The sequence below is a fragment of the Protopterus annectens genome, chromosome 1.part1, assembly GCF_019279795.1.
Source record: "Protopterus annectens isolate FY-2018-M chromosome 1.part1, PAN1.0, whole genome shotgun sequence".
Taxonomy (NCBI): Eukaryota; Metazoa; Chordata; order Ceratodontiformes; family Protopteridae; genus Protopterus; species Protopterus annectens.
In genome coordinates, this window is record NC_056726.1 from 814,533,462 (window position 1) to 814,553,782 (window position 20,321).

The window sequence follows — 20,321 nt, forward strand, 5'->3', positions numbered from 1 at the left end:
TCTATTCCAGGTTCTTTTTGGTGTCAAAAGAGATGGGGGACTTGAGGCCTATTCTGGACCTTCCCACTCTAAACCTGTCAGTTGCCAAAGAGAAGTTCCAAATGGTCATTCTGCAATCCATCCTACCTTATCTGCAGGAAAACAATTGGATGTGCTCAATAGACTTCCAGGATGCGTACTGTCACAAAGATGCACGGGCACTCCAGGCGATTCCTTTGCTTTCGGCTTGGAGCCAATCACTACCAATTCCGGGCTTTACTCTTCAGTCTCACCACAGCCCCCGGGGTGTTCACCAAAGTCATGGCAGCAATAGTGGCTCACCTGAGGCTTCAGGGCATACAGCTCTACCCGTACCTGAACTATTGGCTCCTTGCTGCTCCCACCAGGTGTCTACTTTGTCAAATCAGGGATTATTTCTGGACATTACAATCCACATATCCAAGTCTTCTCCAGACCCTGTTCAGGTCCTAGATTATATAGGTGCGAGAATAGAGGCATTACAAACCAAGGTCTTTCTGACTCCAGAGAGGTCCAGAACTTATGACTTAATGTACTCATGATCCTTAAAACTACCTCGGATGGAGGAAGATGAGACTGAAGAGCCCTGGGTTCCATGGCAGCCACCATTACTCTTCTTCCCTGTGCTCGTCTTCATATGTGGTTTCTGCAATGGATGCTGGCAGTCCAGTGGTCTTTATTGGATCTGCTGTTGACGCGTCCTATTCACATCAGCAGCGCATGCAGGAAGTCCCTCCTCTTGTGGTTACTCTCCCTGGAGATGGTAGAGGGACAGTCATTTATCGCAGCACCTTCCCAAGCCATGGTGACCACGGACGCCTCCTGACTAGGGGGGGGGGCATTGCTTAGGCAGGACAGTCCAGGGCACGTGGTCCCTGAACGAGACCAAACCTGCATATCAATGCTCTAGAGATATGAGGGCAGTCTTAGTGTTGCAGGCCCTTCATGTTTTTCTTCCTCTTGGAGCTATTGCAATTTAGATAGTATATCAGTGATCTGGTACATCAGCTAACAGGGAGGAAGCAGATCTTATCCCCTTTGTTGCGAGGTCATAAGAGTGTGGGAATGGGCGATCTCCACCAACCATTTTCTGGTAGCAACTCACATTCCGGATCGATCCAGCATACTAGTGGACAAATTGAGCAGGACTATCCTAATGCCTTACGAGTGGTCTCTGAATCATTCTGTAGCGGAGCAGATCTTCGAGTGGGGTTGGCCTTTCTGTGATCTCTTTGCATCTCCATCCAGTGCAAAGTGCAGGGAGTTCTTCGCTCTGATCCCCCCACAGGGGAAATTCCCCAGAGATGCCCTGGTCCATGCTTGGTCTCCCGGTCTCCTTTACGTTTATCCCCCGTTACTTCTCATGACATAATTTCCCCAGAAGGCTCGTCTTTTGGGGAGCAGTCTCATCCTCATTGCTCCATTCTGGCCTTGCCAAATCTGGTTTCCTTGTCTTTGGTCTCATCTGTTAGTTCCTTCTTGGATCCTAGATCCAATACCGGATCTCATTTTGCACCCCTCTAGGGTTCCTCATCCAGACCTGGGCAGTCTAAAGCCCAAGGCTTGGCTACTCCAGTTCCATTGATAGTTAGGACTCCCAGTCTCTCTCCCCCGGTCAAATCTATTCCGGTGGCAGCTCATAAATCGGCGACCAGAAAAGTTTACCATAGTAAGTGGAAGCGTTTTTCTATCTTGGCTTCTCAGAGGGATTTAAATCCTTTTACGGCTCCCATTCCAGTGGTCCTCGAGTTTTTAACGCACAGTCTGAAGTAGTTAACTTCATTTGAGCAGCAACCTGTGGGTTACGGATCCGTGCCAGCAGCATACCAAGCTAAAGATACGAGCTCCAAGCTCCACTCCTTACCCATACTACCCTGCAACCTCCTTCCAATCTCCAGATCTCGTTTGCCGCGGCTTTGCCAAGCACGGGATTCCTCGAGCTCCAGGCGAGTTAAGTATTTTACAGTTTTATAGATAAAACTTTGGGTACTTTATTTGTGTGTGTGTAATAGTTTTCTCTTGGGATAGATATTCGTTTTCTTATTACTTTACTCTATATCCCTCTTGTCCTTCGTATCTGTATCACCAGTAGGCCCCTTTTCCTTCAGGTGTGCGTGCGAGTGTGTGGTATGGCTGATAGCCAAAAACTTTTTCTAAGTGCACTGAGTGTGGCCATAAGCTGTCGCCAGCAGATGGTCATACTCAGTGTGTTCTTTGCTTGGGGGTGGCCCATCTTTCCACAGGCTGCCAAATTTGTGCAGTCTTTAACCCCCAGTTTTGAGAGAGAGGAAGAATAACTGATTCTGGCGGGCCTCCTACCCACGGAATCGGCTTCTTTCTCCTCTCTTCCTCTGTAGCGACAACTGCGGCTGCAGTTGCCCAACCATCTGGCCCTCCTCCCCTGGCTGGGACTCACCCTCCCACCTTGTCCCAGGGAGATCGAGAGGCAAAAAAAGACAGGAAAGAGAGAAGGGAGAGAGAGAAAGGGACAGAGAGAAGCCACAATCGGCAGGCCGACATCGACCCCTTGGCCTCTCCTGCCAAGGTTCTCCCTTCCCCATCGAGGACTTCCATGCCTTCCTCCCCATGGCTCCATTCTCCACGCTTTTCGTCGGAGGAGGAAGCCCGACCATCTTCGAGGTTGTTGCGTCGGCCCTCCTGACCGGCTTCGGCGGCCTCATCCAGATTTACTAGAAGCCTCTCGGAGGCAGATATGGACCGGATGATGCATTGCTTTTTACAGACTCAGCTGCAGATGGGAGTGTTGCTGCCCCCCTCCTCCCCCCCCCAGCTCCACTGTTTGCCCTGATAGCTCCTTCTCCGATCCACTACCAGGTTTCGGAGTCTTCAGATGCGAGGAGCCTCAGTGTCAGGGAGTCTGTGCTGATGTTTATCGCTACCTCAACGCCGGCCATGCCCTCGAGCTTATTGGATCCCTTTTTGGAGCTGGGCATCGGATCCGAGGGGGCGAGTGCGTCTTCGGCTCCGTTGCAGTCGGAGCACACTGTCCACTCGGATCCTAGCACTTCAGCTCCGACTGATCCCTTTGTCGGATCCGAGGGTCTCGGCCACCTGTCTTAGAGAGGCCGGTTCCCCTTCGGCATTTGATGTTATGAAGAGAGTTCTGTCTAGAGGATCGAGACATCTCACTCTGTCCTCAGGATCTGCCCCTGCTCCCTCGCAGCTTGGTTTGTCCTCCATCATCCAGTCTGAGGGACAGCCTGTGTCATTGACGCCCCAGCCAGTTCCCTTGGAGGAACGCATCTGTTGGTGAGCCCCTCCTCAGACAGTCCCCCCTCTGAGATTCCTCACAAACACCTGTGCAAAAGGAGGCACTTGGACTCAGAGTCCCTTACTGAGGATAATGATTTGGAGGAAAGTTCCCCCAAGTCACCCCCCGACTACGTCTCTTTCAGAGACATTATGGAAATGTTCCGCCAAAGGGGGCGGTGGTCCGCCAAAAAGCCTTCCTCGGACGAGTCTGTATTCCTGGAGGCGTTCGAAAAGGCCCATCTACCTCTTGGTTGTCCCCTTCGGCCGACCGGATTACCACCAGGGCATGGAAAGAACCGGACACTGTAGAGCCCATCCCCAGGAGGCCTGACAAGATTTTGAGCCCCCCTACAGACCAAGCTTCATGGAGCAAGGGTTCCCCTGTAGATGCTATGGTGGTGGCGACTGCCACCAAAAAAGAACTAGCTCAGGACAGTTCCTCAGACCATCCCCCCGACAAGGAGTCACAGGCAGTGGACCATATTGGAAAGCAGATGTTTGCTTCAGCTACCTTCTCTATTGGGGCGCTGAATTACTTGGCCCATGTTATTAGACTGCAGCGGAACCTGGTTAGAGTACGTTGAGTCTCTTCCAGAGTCCATGTCGGCCGAGGATAAACTGACTTTCTCAGCGCATATGACCACTCTCAAATCAGTGTCAAATACATCTATGCGGCTACTCTCCTACGCCACGGAAGGAGTCGCTAGAGCTTGCGGGTCCGGTATCTCCTTAAGGCATCATGCCTGGCTTTGGCTTTCCGATTTCTCGGAACCTTTCAAGGAGTCCTTAGCGAATGCACCCTTTGGGTCTACCCTGTTCGGGAAGACCGTCAGCGAGATGCTGGTCCAGAGCGAGAAGGACGGGGAAAACTGTCAGAATCCGCTTCTCTACCCCTCAAAGGTTCTTCTCCAGGAACCAGCGAGGGCAGAAGATGATGTGGTTCCGGAAATCTCAGCAGGCCCGGATTTTCCCCCAGAGGCAGAGGGGGACAATGTGGATGCTGGCCCAGAGGCAGAGGGGGTCCGAAGAACTTTGGGTCACGGGAACCCTTTTCCGACTGACTCGCGCAGCAGCCCTGAGGGGTTGCCCGACTGCTCCCCTCTGGAGGCAGTAGGGAGATGTTTCTCGAGGCACCTGGCTCAATGGGAGTCCATCATGACAGATCGCTGGGTGCTTCAGATAATATTCAGAGGCTATTCAATCCCCTTCATAAACAAGCCCCCTTACTCAAGGTGCCTCCCAGATGTTCCACCCACTCAGAGAGGCCATGGCTTTGGAAATAGAAAAGCTGTTAGAAAAAGGAGCCATCCAGCATGTACCCCCAGACCAGTCCGGATCAGGCATCTGCTCCAGGTAATTTCTGGTGCCAAAAAAGATGGGGGACTTGAGGCCGATTCTCGACCTGTCAACAATGAACCTTTTCATTGCCAAGGAGAAATTCCGGATGGTCACGCTCCAATCCATCCTGCCCCTCTTGCAGGAGGAGGACTGGATGTGCTCCATAGACCTCAAGGATGCGTACTACCATATACTCATGGACAGACGGTCCAGGAGGTATATCCGCTTTCAGCTAGGGGCCAGTCATTACCAGTTCAGGGTTTTACCCTTCGGTCTCACCACAGCCCCCAGGGGTGTTCTCCAAGGTCATGGCAGTTGTTACGGCCCACCTGAGGCTCCAGGGCATACAGGTCTTCCTGTACCTAGACTACCGATTCCTCACCTCCCCCACCAGGCATCCACTCTCTCTAGCCAGGGACTTCTTCCTCCATTTATTATCCCAGTTGGGGATCACTATAAATGTCAAGAAGTCGTTCCTCCAACCTGTTCAGGTTACAGACTTTATAGCGGCCAGGATAGATTCCCTTCAGGTCAAGGCTTTCCTAATGCTGGACAGACTTCACAGCATGACTCTACATGTACTAGCTGCTCTTCAGTCTCCTGCTCCTCCAGCAGAGTTAGTCCTGAGAGCTTTTGAGTCCATGGCGGCAGCAATCAGTTTGATCCCTTACGCTCACCTGCACATGAGGGTTTTACAGTGGACTTTGCAAGTCCAGTGGTCCATTCTACATCATCCATTAAACTTGCCGATCCCCTTCAGCAGGGTTTTCAGGAACTCCCTCGTGGTGGCTCCTATCCCGAGACCTTCGGAAAGGACGACCGTTTATGCCCCTACCCCAGGCCGCAGTGACCACGTACGCCTCCTGCCTAGGGTGGGGGGGCATTGTGCAGGCAGGAATGTCCAAGGCACATGGACTCATACAGAGACCGTTCTGCATATAAATGTACTGGAGATGAGGGCGGTCCTTTTAGCATTGCAGGCCCTTCATGCCTTCCTTCCTCCGGGGACTATTGTGATCCAGTCAGACAATATGTCAGTGGCCTGGTATATCAACAAACAGGGGGGAGCCAGGACCTACCCTCTTTGCCAAGAGGCCATGAGAGTTTGGGAATGGGCGATCTCCACCAACCACTTCCTGTTAGTGACTCACATTCTGGGTCGGTCCAACATTCTGGTCGACAAATTGAGCAGAACTATTCTCTCCCTGTACCAGTGGTCTCTGAACTCTTCCGTAGCAGAACAGATCTTCCTCAAGTGGGGTCAGCCTTGCTGCGATCTCTTCGCATCACCTTCCAACGCGAAGTGCCGAGAATTTTTCGCTCTAATTTTTCCTTTAGGGAAAGCCCCCAGAGATGCTCTAGTTCATGCTTGGCTGCCCAGTCTTTTTTATGCGTATCCACCACTTCCGCTGATGAAAGAAGTTTTGCAGAAAGCTCCTCGGTTGGGGAGCAAGATTATCCTCATAGCCCCATTCTGGCCTCGTCAAATCTGGTTCCCCTGCCTACATCTCATCTCATAGCTCCTCTCTGGATCTTGGATCCCATTCTGGATCTGATCTCTCATCCCTTCGAATGACCCCTCTGAATCTGGACGAGCTCAGGCTCGCAGCTTGGCTGATCCAGATGTTCATCGTGCTATGCTGCTGCAGTCATCACACTTGGGTTATCCTGCCATCAGGCATTCCTGCAGTCGGCCTGAATTCCAAAGCCTTCGTCCGGCGTCGGTTGTCGTCGCTTCTTCCCTGATGTTAGTGCGGCAGGGGTATAAAAGAGGCAGCCAACGCCATTTTCTTCGGTCTTTTTTGCAGCACAGTGCCCGAAGCAGAAGCAGTTCGCAAATGCCGGTCGGCCAGCTCCTGAGATTTTCGAACAGAATTTCAGCCGAAGTCTTCTATAAAGCTAAGTACCCCATTGGGGAAACTTTTCTTGCCTCAGACCGATCTCAAAGTTAATAATTGTATTTCTTGTGGGAAGCAAATACCTCATAAGGATTTTCATTCTTATTGTATTCCTTGCCTAGGCCCAGACCACAACGTTTCTGGTTGTCGGTTTTGCGCTAGGTTCAATAAACGCACTGTTAAGCGTCGGGCTGATACCGCCCGACATTATTTTGGCAGAAAATTCAACTACATTATGTCGTCGGAACTTCCGACAACCGCTGTGTTTAAAAAACGCAAGGACAAAGACCGGCAGCCTAGACCAGATACCGAGGTCTCAGTTAGGCCTGCCGCCAGATCTTTGGTATTCAGTGAGGCGCCTACGCAGCCCCTGACTACCGCAGATTTAGAAAATTCGACTACCTCTCAGTCATAATCTACTGGGCCACTGGAGCCAGTTCCTCCTCAACTCGCGGACGCCAGCCTTGGCGGCGATCCGGTGACTATGGACAGGCCTTCGGTTTCAGAAGGAGTCTTTAAACCGACTACTCTCTCCATTAAGTCATACGCTAAGCTTCCAAAGGTTAAGAAACCGGGTCCACAGACTCCCACACAGGCCCCTATGCCTAAAAAACACATGCTCAAAATGGCGGAGGACCTGATTACCCTTATCAGAGCTTCCCAGCCCCCTCCTGACAAAAGGCTTAAACCTGGAGGAAGATTTACCTCCTCCTGACCAGGAATCCATTTCCTCAGCAGACTCCGAGGAACAGGATTACCCTTTCCCTCTCTATGAAGACTAAAATGCTGGGGAGTCTATCCCCCCCCCGAAGACTTCTCTTTTGGGGAAACCCTGCACACCATGAGAGCGCATTTCCACTGGGAAGGACAAGATTACTCTGACTTCAGGAAAGACTGAGTTTCTTCTTCTACCTCAGCATAGACCCCCAGCCATTCCTCCTGTTTTAGACATTCTGGATGATGTCTACACTGAATCCAGTCTAAATCCAGATTCCTTACCTCCAGCACCACCTAAAACCAGACAGATACTATCGAGTCCCAGACTCACAGTTTTTTATATAAAAGCCCTGCTGCAGACCCAGAAACCATTTCCCAGGGTCCCAAAGGGGGTTAAGGCCTCTACTGCTAAGAATCCACTACCTGCGGAAAGAGATTCCAGGGCATTAGAAAGATGGGGGAAAAAAGTGTATACCTCTGCCACTTTGGCCATGAGGGCATTAAACTGCCAATTCCACATGATTAAATACCAGCAGTACTTGCTTAGTCAGTTAAAACAGAAAATGATCCCTCAAACAGATCAACTAGATTTCAAAGGGATGCAAGATTTGTTGGATGCAGCAGAACAAGTGGGAAAACATACCTTGCAGTGTGGTTTTGATTCTTTGGAGGCCTCATGTAGAGCAGCAGTCACAGGGTCTGTAATACGTAGACATGCTTGGCTAAAAGAGCAGACCTTACCAGAACATGTCAAAGCAGAGTTACTGGATGCTCCACTGCAAAATGATGCGTTATTTGGTGTCAAAGCAGAGGAAGTTTTAAAGAAGATGGAAGAAAAGGCAAAATCCATGCAAACTGTTAAAGATTTTTTACAGATACAACCTCCTCGCTTCAGCAGAAACTGGCCATCAAAAAACTGGTCCTTTCCTGCTTCAGACAGACCCCAAAGGGGCAGGTACAGACGCCCTAGGGGCAGAGGCCAGGCACAAGGTACTTCAGGCCTAGACAATGGCAAACAACAACTCGGAGAGGGGGAGACGACAGATCTCAACCCTTCAGAAAACAAACTCAATGACTTTCCTCTTCGCCTGCCAAGCAAAATTGCCCAGGCAGCACCTCTAGGAGGAAAAATGGCTCTTCCCACACAATTGGCACATCATAACAAAGGACAAATGGGTTCTGGATATTATTACCCGAGGCTACAGATTTCATTTTCACACACTACCACGGATGAGAGGCATGCCAAATCTGCCAACAAACCAATGGGCAGAGGCACAAAAGCAAATTTCAGATCTCATGAACATGAAAGCAATTCAAAAGGTACCTGCAAAAGAGCAAGGTCAAGGATTTTACTCAAGACTGTTTCTAGTACCAAGAAAGGACCAAGCCCGGAGACCCATCTTAGACCTTTCAATTCTAAACGCGTACCTGGACATTCCCAAATTCAAAATTCTCACACTACAGCAGCTTCTTCCCATGCTGGGCAAGGAGTCTTGGCTGGTAACATTGGACCTCCAAGAGGCATACCTGCATGTCCCTATCAGACAAGATTGCAGAAGATACCTCAGATTTTTGGCAGGCACAACGCATCATCAATTCTCTGCATTGCCCTTTGGCTTATCTACTGCGCCCAGAGTATTCACGAAATGCCTGGCGTCAATAATTGCATACTGCAGACAGCGAGGAATACAAATTTATCCATATCTGGACGACTACCTGATCCAAGCGGACAGCAAAGACATCCTACTACAGCATCTGGTATTTGTAACAAAGTTGCTAAGTTGCCTAGGGTACACAGTAAACAAAAAGAAGTCAAAACTAATACCCTCACAAGAAATAATTTTCCTGGGTGCGAGCTTGAATACAACGGCCCAGATGGCTTACCTCACACCAGACAAGCAAAAACAACTGGCTCAGTACTTCAAAAAGATGGCAACTTCTGCCCAGCTCACTGCAAGGAAATTCCTGCAGGCATTGGGGTACATGGCATCTTGCATTCAACTAATTGCATATGCAAGGCTGCATATGAGAAAACTACAATGGTACCTAAAAAGTGTATGGTCCCAACACAGACAGAGCCTCGAAGCAAGTATAACTCTCAATGTTAAGTTGTCTATCTCGCCTTCATTCTTGCTGGATGGGTTCGGAGCCGACCTCGGCTCCGACTCGGCCACTCTAAAAGCTCGAGAGTTGGTTCCACCGGCTTGAGGCTCCCCTTATATCCCACAATGCTAGGCGAGAGTTACCTCAGATCTCGTTTGCCGCTACAGCTTCGAGGTTGGTTGCTTCTACTGGTTCCTGGTGAGTGTTAGCTTTTTATACTAAAAAGTTATTCTTTTTTCCCCTTTTAACCTTAATTCTTCACAAATGTGTAGAATATAGTTTTTTATCCCCGACCCTATTTTTCTCCGTTTTCTCTTTAAAAGAACCGCTGGTTCTTCCCTTGGGCCTTTGGCCTTCCCTTCCTTAGGGTGTGTTTGTGTAGTTTCTTTAACTTTTTTGTGCTTAATTTCTAGTATTTTTACTAAAATTGTTAATTATTTTTAGTATTAATAATTTTTCTGACAGGGTATAACTGTGTGTTTGGTGTGTGTTAGTGTACACCTGTCAGTTAGGATAATGTCAAAGGAAGCAAAGGTCTCTGGATTCAAGAAGTGTGATGCGTGCTGTCAGAAAATGTCTCTGACAGACGCTCACACTTCTTGTGTCTACTGTCTGGGGCCTTTGCACCTGCAGGACTCCTGTGCTGTGTGCCATGGCTTCAGCCCCAGGGTCCTGCAGGAGAGAAAGAACAAGTTAATTTTGAGAGGCTTGTTAAAACCAGAGGATTCCCTGTCAGTTTCAACAGGGAAGCCCTCTAAGGCATCGAGGTCTTCGGCTCCGGCTTCTGAGCCGAGACCTCAGGTTGTTCAACCTTTGCCTTTATCGGCTCCGGCTGGAGCCGATAAGACTCAGTCCACAGTTTCTGTGGCTTCCTCGGCTCGGCGGAGCCGAGGTTATCGAGGTACCTGTGTCGGCTCCGACAAGATCTTCGGAGCCGACAACCAGAAAGAGGTCTAGGTCACCTTCTCTTGGCTCCGTTCATTCGGCTCCAGGATCTCCCCTGCTGTCTGAACGGAGCCAAAGGTCTCATTCCTCTAGGTCATCGAGGCTTTCCGATCATGACCTTCAGAGGGTGGTGAGTCGACTACTTAAGTCCGAGGCACTTGCCCAGATGCTTCAGAGCCCGACTCATCAGTCGTTGCCTGCCCCGGTCCATCAACTCTTTCCTCCTTCGACTCTTTTGAGTTCGGAGCCGGGTCGTGTCGGAACCGAGACTGTGGTCACCGGAGCCGAGACAATTGTCTTCGGCTCCGTCGCCGGCTCCGTTTTCTTCCATGGAGGAATCTCGGCGCGGACTTCCCTCGTTGGCTCGAGGGTGAGTGGCATCGGACCCTTGTCCGACCCCCTCTCCCTCTCGGTGCTTCGGCGCTGGTGAGTTCGGCTCCGACATCGGCCTCGGAGCCATCACTGTCGGTGCCGAGGGGGGTCCTTAGCTCCTCGAGCGGGGACCTCTGGCTCTGCCTGACAGGGGTGCTTTCGAGGTCATGCGGAGTGTGTTAGAGCCTGGCTCTACTCCACAGTCGGCTCCGTCAGCCCCTCCCTCTATGCTGCCTCAGGGTAAGTCGACTCACTCCCTCATTACGGACCGCAGAGAGCCAGCTCCTCAGGAGCCCCCTTTGGGGATTTCATCCTCTTCCGAGGCCTCTCCTGATTTGGCAGAAGAGCCCCCTCGGAAGAGGAAGTGCAAGAGGAAGCACATTGACTCACCTGAGTCTATCACGTCGGACACAGATCTGGATGATTCTGAGGGTTCCCCCCGTTCCCCTTCTGAAGATGTCTCATTTGCAGACATTCTGGAGATCCTTAAACAGAGGGGAAATTGGCCAGCCCTCAACCCTTCAGAGGACGAATCTGTGTATCTTGAGGCGTTTGGCTCTCGTCCTTCCACCTCCTGGGTGTCCCCCTTGACCCCCTCATGCAGGTGGTTGCTAAAAGGCATGGACGGCTCCTGATTCAGTGGACCCCACTCCCAGGAGACCCTCCAAATTCATCACAGCTCCATCAGACAAGCAATTTTTATCAAAAGGAGTTTCTGTGGATGCTATGGTGGTAGCTGCCGCCACAAAGAAGGAACTGGCTGATCCTTCAGTGCCTGTCCATCCACCTAACAAGGAATCTAGGTCCATGGATAGGTGCGAAGCGGATGTTCTCCTCAGCGACTTTTACCATGCGTTCGCTGAATTACCTGTGCCATTTCACTGCGTCTTCAAAGGGACTTGGTCAAGGAAGCGAGTGAGATGTTGAAGGACCCTACAGCTGCGGGGTTCCAAGAAAAAATGAACACGCAGCTGGCTATCCTTAATTCCATTTCCAACTCCTCCATGCGCCTCCTCTCTTATGCGGCCGATGGAGCGAGCAGAGCCGCAGGAACAGGGTAGCCTTACGTAGGCACGCCTGGATGCGGCTATGCAACTTTGGAACCTTTCAAGACGTCTTTCACGAACTCCCCTTTTGATGGATCATCTCTTTTTGGTCCTCAAGTGAAAGAAACCCTGACTAGGTGCGAGACTGATGGCAAGACCCTTTCTGCCGTCTGAGTCCATTTTTCGACTCCTTCTAGGCCTTACCCCAAAGGCCAGAAGGGTGGAAAGATGTGGTTCCGTAAACAATCTCAAGGGACTTCGCCTGACGCACAGAGTCGTTTTCCTACCAGAGGCAGAGGTGGGAATAACAATGGTAGACGTCGCCCTAAGGGCAGGGGGGGTCCGCAGAACCAGGGCAATCGGGAAGCCTTTCCTGACGAGCCCTTTCAGCATCCCTGAGGTGTTGCCCGACTGCCCATCTTCGGAGGCAGTCGGGGGAAGATTGTCACTGTACCCAGAAGCCTGGCTATCCTTGACACAAGACAAATGGGTACAGTCCATCATTTCCGAAGGTTATTCTATCCCCTTTCTTCGTTTTCCAAATCAGTCAAAAAAATCCCTTCCAGATGTTCCACCCGCTCAAAGGGATATAGCAGCTTTGGAAATTTCAAAACTGCTTGCAAAAAGAGCTATTCAGCCAGTGTCAGCAGACCAACAAGGATCCGGAATCTACTCAAGGTTCTTTTTAGTTCCAAAGAAAACAAGGGGCTGGAGACCAATTTTGGATCTCAGTATCTTGAACAGATCGGTCAAGAAAACAAGATTTCGGATGGTCATGCTGCAATCCATTCTTCCCCTATTGGGAAAAGGAAACTGGATGTGCTCTATAGGCCTTCAGGACGCGTACTATCACATAAAAATGAACAGACGCTCCAGAAGATTCCTCCGCTTCAGGCTGGGAACCAGTCATTTTCAATTCAGGGCCCTGCCCTTTGGTCTCACCACTGCCCCCCGGGTGTTTACCAAATGCATGGCAGTGGTAGCTTCTCACCTGAGACAAGGATTCCAGGTGTTTCCATATTTGGACGACTGGCTCCTCACAGCTCCCACCAAGCATCTCCTTCTGATGGCCAGAGATTACACTTTTCGCGTCTGTCAACAACTGGGTATCTCAATAAATTGCGAAAAGTCTGTTTTGTCGCCTTGTCGTACTATTACCTACATAGGCGCAAATTTAGATACTGTAAACATGTCTGCAACACTAACGAACCAAAGGATATCAGACATTCAAAAATTGGTGTCACTTCTTCTCAACAACAACAGAGCCAAAGCCAGGTTAGTTCTAAAGGTGTTGGGAATCATGGCAGCGCCATACCTCTCCTCCCATTGGCCAGATACCACATGCGGATCCTTCAGTGGATGCTCTTTTCTCAATGGTCATACCAGGAACTTCCAATGTCTCACACCATTATGATCACGCAAGCGTGCAAAAGCATCTCATGTGGTGGATGTCTTCCCCAGCTCCTGTTGGGGAGACCATTTGTTCCACCTCCTGCGGTTGCTACTCTGACAACGGATGCCTCCCTGATCGGGTCGCGGGGGGCATTATCAGGGCAGGACAGTCCAGGGCACATGCCAACCAAGCGAATGCCACTTGCACATAAATGTTCTGGAGATGAGAGCAGTGCTTTTAGCGTTGCAAGCCCTTCAAGACTCTCTTCCCTTGGGAACGATTGCAATCCAGACAGACAATATGTCTGTAGTGTGGTACATCAACAAACAAGGCGGAACCAGATCATACCCCTGTGTCGAGAAGCACTCAGACTGTGGCAATGGGCGATTTCTTCTCAGCGTTTTCTGATAGCAACGCACATCCCCGGAAGTCCAATCACATTGCGGACAAGTTGAGCAGAGCTATTCTCATGCCTCACGAGTGGTCTCTGAAAGACTCTGTAGTGAGAGAGATATTTCTCAAGTGGGGTCAGCCTTGCTGCGATCTTTTTGCTACTCCCCAAAACAGCAAGTGCAGAGAATACTTCACTCTATTCCTTTACCAGGCCAACCCAGCAGGGACGCTAGTCCAAGTTTGGCCCCGGGACTTCTGTATGCATTTCCTCCTTTCCCACTGATCTCTCAAGTAATACAGAAAGCTATCGCTCAGAAGGCCTCATTGATCCTCATTGCTCCTTACTGGCCTCGACAAGTGTGGTTCCCCTTTCTACATCGATTTCTTTTGGGCGACCGTGGAATCTGGACCTAGTTCCAGATCTTTTGATCCATCAGTCGGGTCAGTTTCATCGCTCCCTCCCCTCTCTGAACCTCACTGCTTGGTTCCTCCACTTCCAACCGTAGCCAGGCTTCCTCAGTTATCTCACTCTGTTAGAGATATTTTGATAGCTTCCCATAAATCTTCCACTCGAAGATTTATTTGAGTAAGTGGAAACGCTTCTCATATTGGGCACAAGGAAAGGACATAGATCCTTTCACCGCTTCTATCCAACTAGTCCTTGATTTTCTTGCTGAACTCTTCCATGCAGGTTCATCTCCATCTACTCTTAAGGTTCAATTGGCAGCTATTTCTAATTTCCATGTGGGTATTTCTGAATCTGCCCTAATGTCCCACAAACTCTGCAAAGCCTTTTTGAAAGGAGTTTTTCTTCTCAGACCTCCTGTAAGAAATCCTCCTTCTCCTTGGGACCTAAATTTAGTTCTTGCTTCTTTGATTCTTCCCCTTTCGAACCTGCAGCTTCATGTTCCTTAAAGTTATTATCATGGAAAACTCTCTTTCTGGTGGCTATCACATCAGCTAGAAGAATTTCAGAACTTCAAGCACTCAGTTGTCGTTCTCCTTACCTTGTGTTCCATAAGGACAGAGTTTCCTTACGAACTAACCCGTCCTTTTTGCCTAAGGTGGTTTCAACATCAAATCTAAACCAATGCATTGACCTCCCTGTCTTTTTCCCGGAGTATTCAAATAGGTCTGAACAAAAATTACACTACCTGGATGTTCGTCAATTAAGGTACTACTTGGACAGGACAAAACTATTCAGAAAATCTGATCAGCTGTTTGTCTCCTATGCGGAAAGCAGAAAGGGACTTCCAGTTTCAAAGGTATCTTTATCCAGATGGCTAACATCTCTGATTACCCTTGTTTATGAGATTAGACACCAAAAACTGCCTAATAAACCTAAAGCCCATTCCACCAGAGCTTTGGCTACTTCTCTAGCCTTCCAAGACAGACTGCCTATTGACACCATTTGTGCAGCGGCTACTTGGGCTACTCCTCACACTTTTATTTCCCATTATAAGTTGGATTTAGCTTCTAGGCATAGAGCTAATTTTGGTTCCACTGTTCTCAGGAGTCTGTTCCGTTAGGCCACCGGGACAAGGTGCTAGGGACGGTCCCATCCAGCAAGAATGAAGGCGAGATAGACAACTTAACATATAGAAGTTATGTTCTTACCATAACGTTCCATGTTAGTTGTCTTCTTCGCCTTCTTCTTGCGTCCCACCCTCCTTCCCCCTGGCCTGGACAGACCTAGAGGAGTTGATCGTGACCTCTCTTTCTACCACCTCTTTCTTAGTCATATGCTATTATGCATATTTTCTTGTTTCAGGATATAGGTCACCCCTTTTCTTCCTGCTGTTAGAGGTGGATTCTGTTTCACAGTTATACTGTTTTTGATATAAGCTGGGTTAGCTTACAAACGAGATCTGAGGTAACTCTCGCCTAGCATTGTGGGATATAAGGGGAGCCTCGAGCCGGTGGAACCAACTCTCGAGCTTTTAGAGTGGCCGAGTCGGAGCCGAGGTCGGCTCCGAACCCATCCAGCAAGAAGAAGGCGAGAAGAAGACAACTAACATGGAACGTTATGGTAAGAACATAACTTCTATTTCCCTGCCTTCAAAAAGAGTTTCTATTGTGGGCTAAAGCATGCCAAGCAAACAAGGGCCTTTCTTTTGTCTCACCTCTGGCAAGCCAAACCTTGACAACAGATTCATCAGACTACGCCTGGTGTGTACACATGGCAGGACAATGCATACAGGGCAAATGGTCTGTAAACCAAAGGCAACTACACATCAATCAAAAGGAGATGCTAGCTGTAAGAAAAATGCACTAACAGCCTTCAAGGACCTTTTGCATCCAGGACAACTTCTAATAAGGACAGACAACACCACAGTTATGTGGTACATAAACAAACAAGGAGGAACGCACTCCTACCCACTATGCAGACAGGCAATGGACTTGTGGAACACAGCATTGACTTACCAAGTACAACTGCAAGCACAATTCCTGCCAGGAAAAGAAAACATTTTGGCAGACAAATTAAGCAGAAATTTGACAGACCCTCACGAGTGGAGACTTCACCCACAAGTATTCTCAATGATAGCTCAAAGGTGGGGACCACCAGACATAGAGCTGTTTGCCTCAACCAACAATTGCCAGCTACAAAAATTTTGCACAAGGACTTATCCCCTGGCCTGGAAAGTGGATGCCCTGTCATTCAGTTGGACAGCATTGTCAGTCTATGCCTTCCCACATCTGCCTCTACTGACCCAGGTATTACTGAAAGCCAGATCAGAGAGACCACAGATGATCCTCATTGCTCCGGACTGGCCACGTCAACACTGGTACCCACTGCTACGAAACTTGACTCGCAGCCCTCCATGGATCTTACCTCAATTCCCTCTGCTGTTAACCCAACAAAACTCTCAGTTCCTTCACAGTCAACTAAGGACCTTAAATCTAGCTGCATGGAAAATACCTTAAATTATCAAACACTTCTCTCAAAGGACATCCAGGATGTCATTTTGAAGGCCAGGAGGCCCAGCACCAGAAAAACTTACTCAAATGGAAAAGATTTTGTGTATGGAGCCAGGCCAGAAGCCTAAATCCTGGCATCCCAAATATTCCGCACATACTACAATATCTAACTGAGATGCTACACAAAGGCCTTTCTTTCTCATCCATAAAGATCCATGCTTCAGCCATTTCAGCTCAATATTATACTGTTCCTCCCATTTTCTCTCATCCTTTGCTAAGGCAGTTTCTCAGAGGGGCAAAAAATGTAAGACCCCCCCCCCCCCCCCCCAGAAAACCACCAACTCCAACTTGGGATTTAAATTTTGTTCTGGAAAAGTTAACACTTCCTTCTTTCGAATCAGCCTTTTCAGCAGAGCTTCAATACTTGTCATGGAAGTCAGCCCTGCTGCTGGCTATCACCTCAGCACGCAGAGTCTCAGAACTGCAGGCACTTATGGCAGTGGAACCTTTCATAATTTTCCATCAGGACAGAGTATCTTTACGCACCAACCCTTCCTTCATGCCAAAGGTAGTATCCAGTGTGGCTCTCAATCAGACCATGCACTTGCCCACCTTTTATCCAAACCCACAGAATAAAGGAGAAAGACTCCTTCACTCTTTGGACATTCGCAGACAGTTACGTTACTATTTGGACAAGACAAAGGCCTTCAGAAAATCTGACCAACTCCTTGTATCCAATGCACCAGGCTCAGAAGGAAAGGCTATTTCAAAACAGATCATCCCCAATTGGATAGCACATTGCATCCGCTTTTGCTACTCACACCACGGGAAAGTAGTACCTGCTAGTATTATGTCTCACTCTACCAGGGCTACAGCAACCTCAGCAGCCTTCCTCCGAGGAGTCCCAACAAAGGAAATTCTGGAGGCAGCTACCTGGAGTTCAGTGCACACCTTCACCAAGCATTACCACCTTCCTCTGTACTCAAAAACAAGAGCTGGGTTTGCCACTGCAGTTCTGCAGGGCATCTTAGCTGCACCTAACCCAGATGTCCTTCAAGGATGCAACTGCAGTCCTAACATATGGGTTGTCCTGCCTCAGGCAGCCCTTCGGTCGGCCGGATTCCAAAGTCTGGGTCCGACGTCGGCTGATGTCGCCCTTTCCCCGACGTCAGAGCGCCTAGGGTAGAAAAGCATCAGCCGACGCCATCTTCAGTCTTTCTTGCCATGTGGCGCCCGAAGCAGAAGCAGTAAGCAAGTGCCAGGCGACCAGCTCCTGTGTTTTCAGCTACTGAAGTCTTCAAAAAAGCTAAGTACCCCGTTGGGGACCTTTTCTTGCCTCAGCCGATGTCAGATAAAACTGTAAAACTTAATAATTGTTTAACTTGTGGGAAACGAATACCTCATAAGGATTTCCACTCTTACTGCTTACCCTGCCTAGGCCCAGAACACAACGTCTCGGCCTGTGCAGCTTGTGCTTCTTTCAATAGACGCACTCTTAGGCGTCTGTCAGAGTTTGCACAGGATTATTTTGGGGAAGATTTCGGTTATATCATGCCGTCGGAGATTCTGACAGCACATTTACCTAAAAAACGGAAGGACAAGGACCGACACCCGCGGTCTCGGCCGACACCACGCTTAGGCCTACCGCGAGTGTCTCGGTCTCTTCTGAGCCGGTTTCACAACCGCTACAGACTGACGACACTGCCCCACCGGTTACTTCGGTACCGGAGGCCAGCTCAGTGCCGGTTTCTGTTCTCCCCTCTGAGACCGAAGCCCAGGATATTTCCAACACCATTTCAGTGGATAAGACTACTCCAGCACGCGGGGCTGCCAGGCCTCCAGTGTCTTCCATTAAGGCCTACACACGTGCTAAGGCTGCCAAACAGGCTAAGTCTCTCCCTCCAAGATCTGTTTCTCTGGGATCCACTTCTGGTTCTCAAATTTTAAGTTTAGCTGAGGACCTTATTTCTTTAATTATAGGGGTTCACAGCCACATCCAGATGCTCTCAGCCGCCTTCTGTCAAGAGGCCTAGGGTTGAGCAGGTAGATCCCCAGTCCTCTGAGGCCTCAGGTGATTCTGCACACTCAGACTACCAGGAGGAGGCCTTCCCGGCCTACGAGGATTCTGACGCGGAGGAATCCATTCCCTCTGCTTCTCCTCCTGAGGAGTTTTCCTTTGGGGAAACGCTTCATTCCATGAGGGAACACTTCTTCAAATGGCAAGGCCAAGAATTCTCTGACTCTAGGAAAAGGTTAAGGGAATTTTTAAAGCTACCTCAGCATAGACCCTTAGCTATTCCTCCAGTTTTAAATGTTTTAGATGTGTACTTGGATTCTAGTGTTTCCCCTGACTCCCTCCCCCCCTGCTCCTGTCAAGCCAGACAGGTACTACAGGGTCCCAGACATGCATCAATTTCTGTACAAGGGCCATACTGCTGACCCTGAAACTATTTCTCAGGGGCCTAAAGGGGTTTCCTCCACTACTGCTAAGAATCCACTTCCTTCAGAAAGAGATTCTAGGGCTTTAGAAAGGTGGGGCAAAAAAGTATATACATCTTCCACCCTTTCTATGTGAGCATTAAATTGTCAATTTCATATGATTCAGTATCAGGAATACATGTTGGATGACTTGCAAAAGAAATTGGCTTCCCCTGAGCCACTAGATAGAAAGGGGTTACAGGAATTGGTTTATAAGACTCAGCAGGTTAGCAACCATTCCCTTCAGTGTGGATATGATGCATTGGAAGCTTCATGTAGAGCAGCAATGACAGGTGCAGTCATACGCAGGCATGCTTGGTTAAAGGAACAAACATTGCCAGACCATGTGAAAATTAAGCTTTTGGATGCACCTCTAGGGAAACATAAGCTATTTGGTGCTACTGCACAAGAGGTTTTAAAGAAAATAGAGGAAAAGGCAAAATCAGTGCAAACAGTCAAAGATTTCCTCCAGGTACAGCCTCCAGGATTCAGCAGGAATTGGTCTTCCAAGCATTGGTCCTTTCCAGACACAGACAAATTTCAGAGGTGCAAAAACAGACGTGGCAGAGGGCAAACTCGAGGCTCCTACAGAGGACGTCAGTGGCAGCCTCCGAACCAGAGAAGTGGGGCAGGACCTTCCACTGCTCCACAGGGACAATCTCAATGACTTGACTTTGACTCCGCCATCCAGGGCTCAATTAGAAGCACCTTTGGGCGGAAAATTATCTTTATTCTCACAAAATTGGCACAATATTACAAAGGACAAATGGATACGGAACATAATAGACAAAGGATACAGATTCCATTTTCATACACTACCAACAAGACATGGCAGGCCAAACCTGCCACCAAATCAAAGGGCAGAGGCACTCAAACAAGTAACCAACCTACTACACATAAGAGCAATAGAAAAGGTTCCTTCTGCAGAACAAGGCCAAGGATTTTATTCAAGATTGTTCCTTGTTCCAAGAAAAGAAAACCAATGGAGACCCATTCTGGACTTGTCCGCACTGAATACTTACCTTATTGTGCCAAAATTAAAAATGCTGACTTTACAGCAACTCCTTCCCATGCTGGGCAAGAGGTCTTGGCTGGTAACTCTGGACCTCAAGGGGCATACCTGCATGTCCCAATCAGACAAAGTTGCAGAAGATACCTCAGATTTCTTGCAGGCTCAGAGCATTATCAATTCTCAGCATTGCCCTTTGGCTTATCTACTGCGCCCAGAGTGTTCACGAAATGCCTGGCATCAGTAATTGCACATTGCAGACTTCAGGGGATACAAATATACCCTTACCTGGACGACTGCCTTATACAAGCGGACAGCCAACAAGCCTTGTTAAAAAAACTTGGACTATGTCATTCACCTACTGCAGGCCTTGGGATACACTGTCAATATTCAGAAATCAAGTCTCGTACCATCCCAAC

The 20,321-nt window shown here is 49.0% G+C and overlaps 1 protein-coding gene across 1 annotated transcript in view; it reads left to right on the top strand.

Annotated features, from left to right (window-relative positions):
- The window catches only part of TLN1 (talin 1), a 3,443,760-nt gene that overhangs the window by 934,002 nt on the left and 2,489,437 nt on the right, over positions 1-20,321 (top strand). The gene's annotated exons all lie outside the window — the stretch shown is intronic.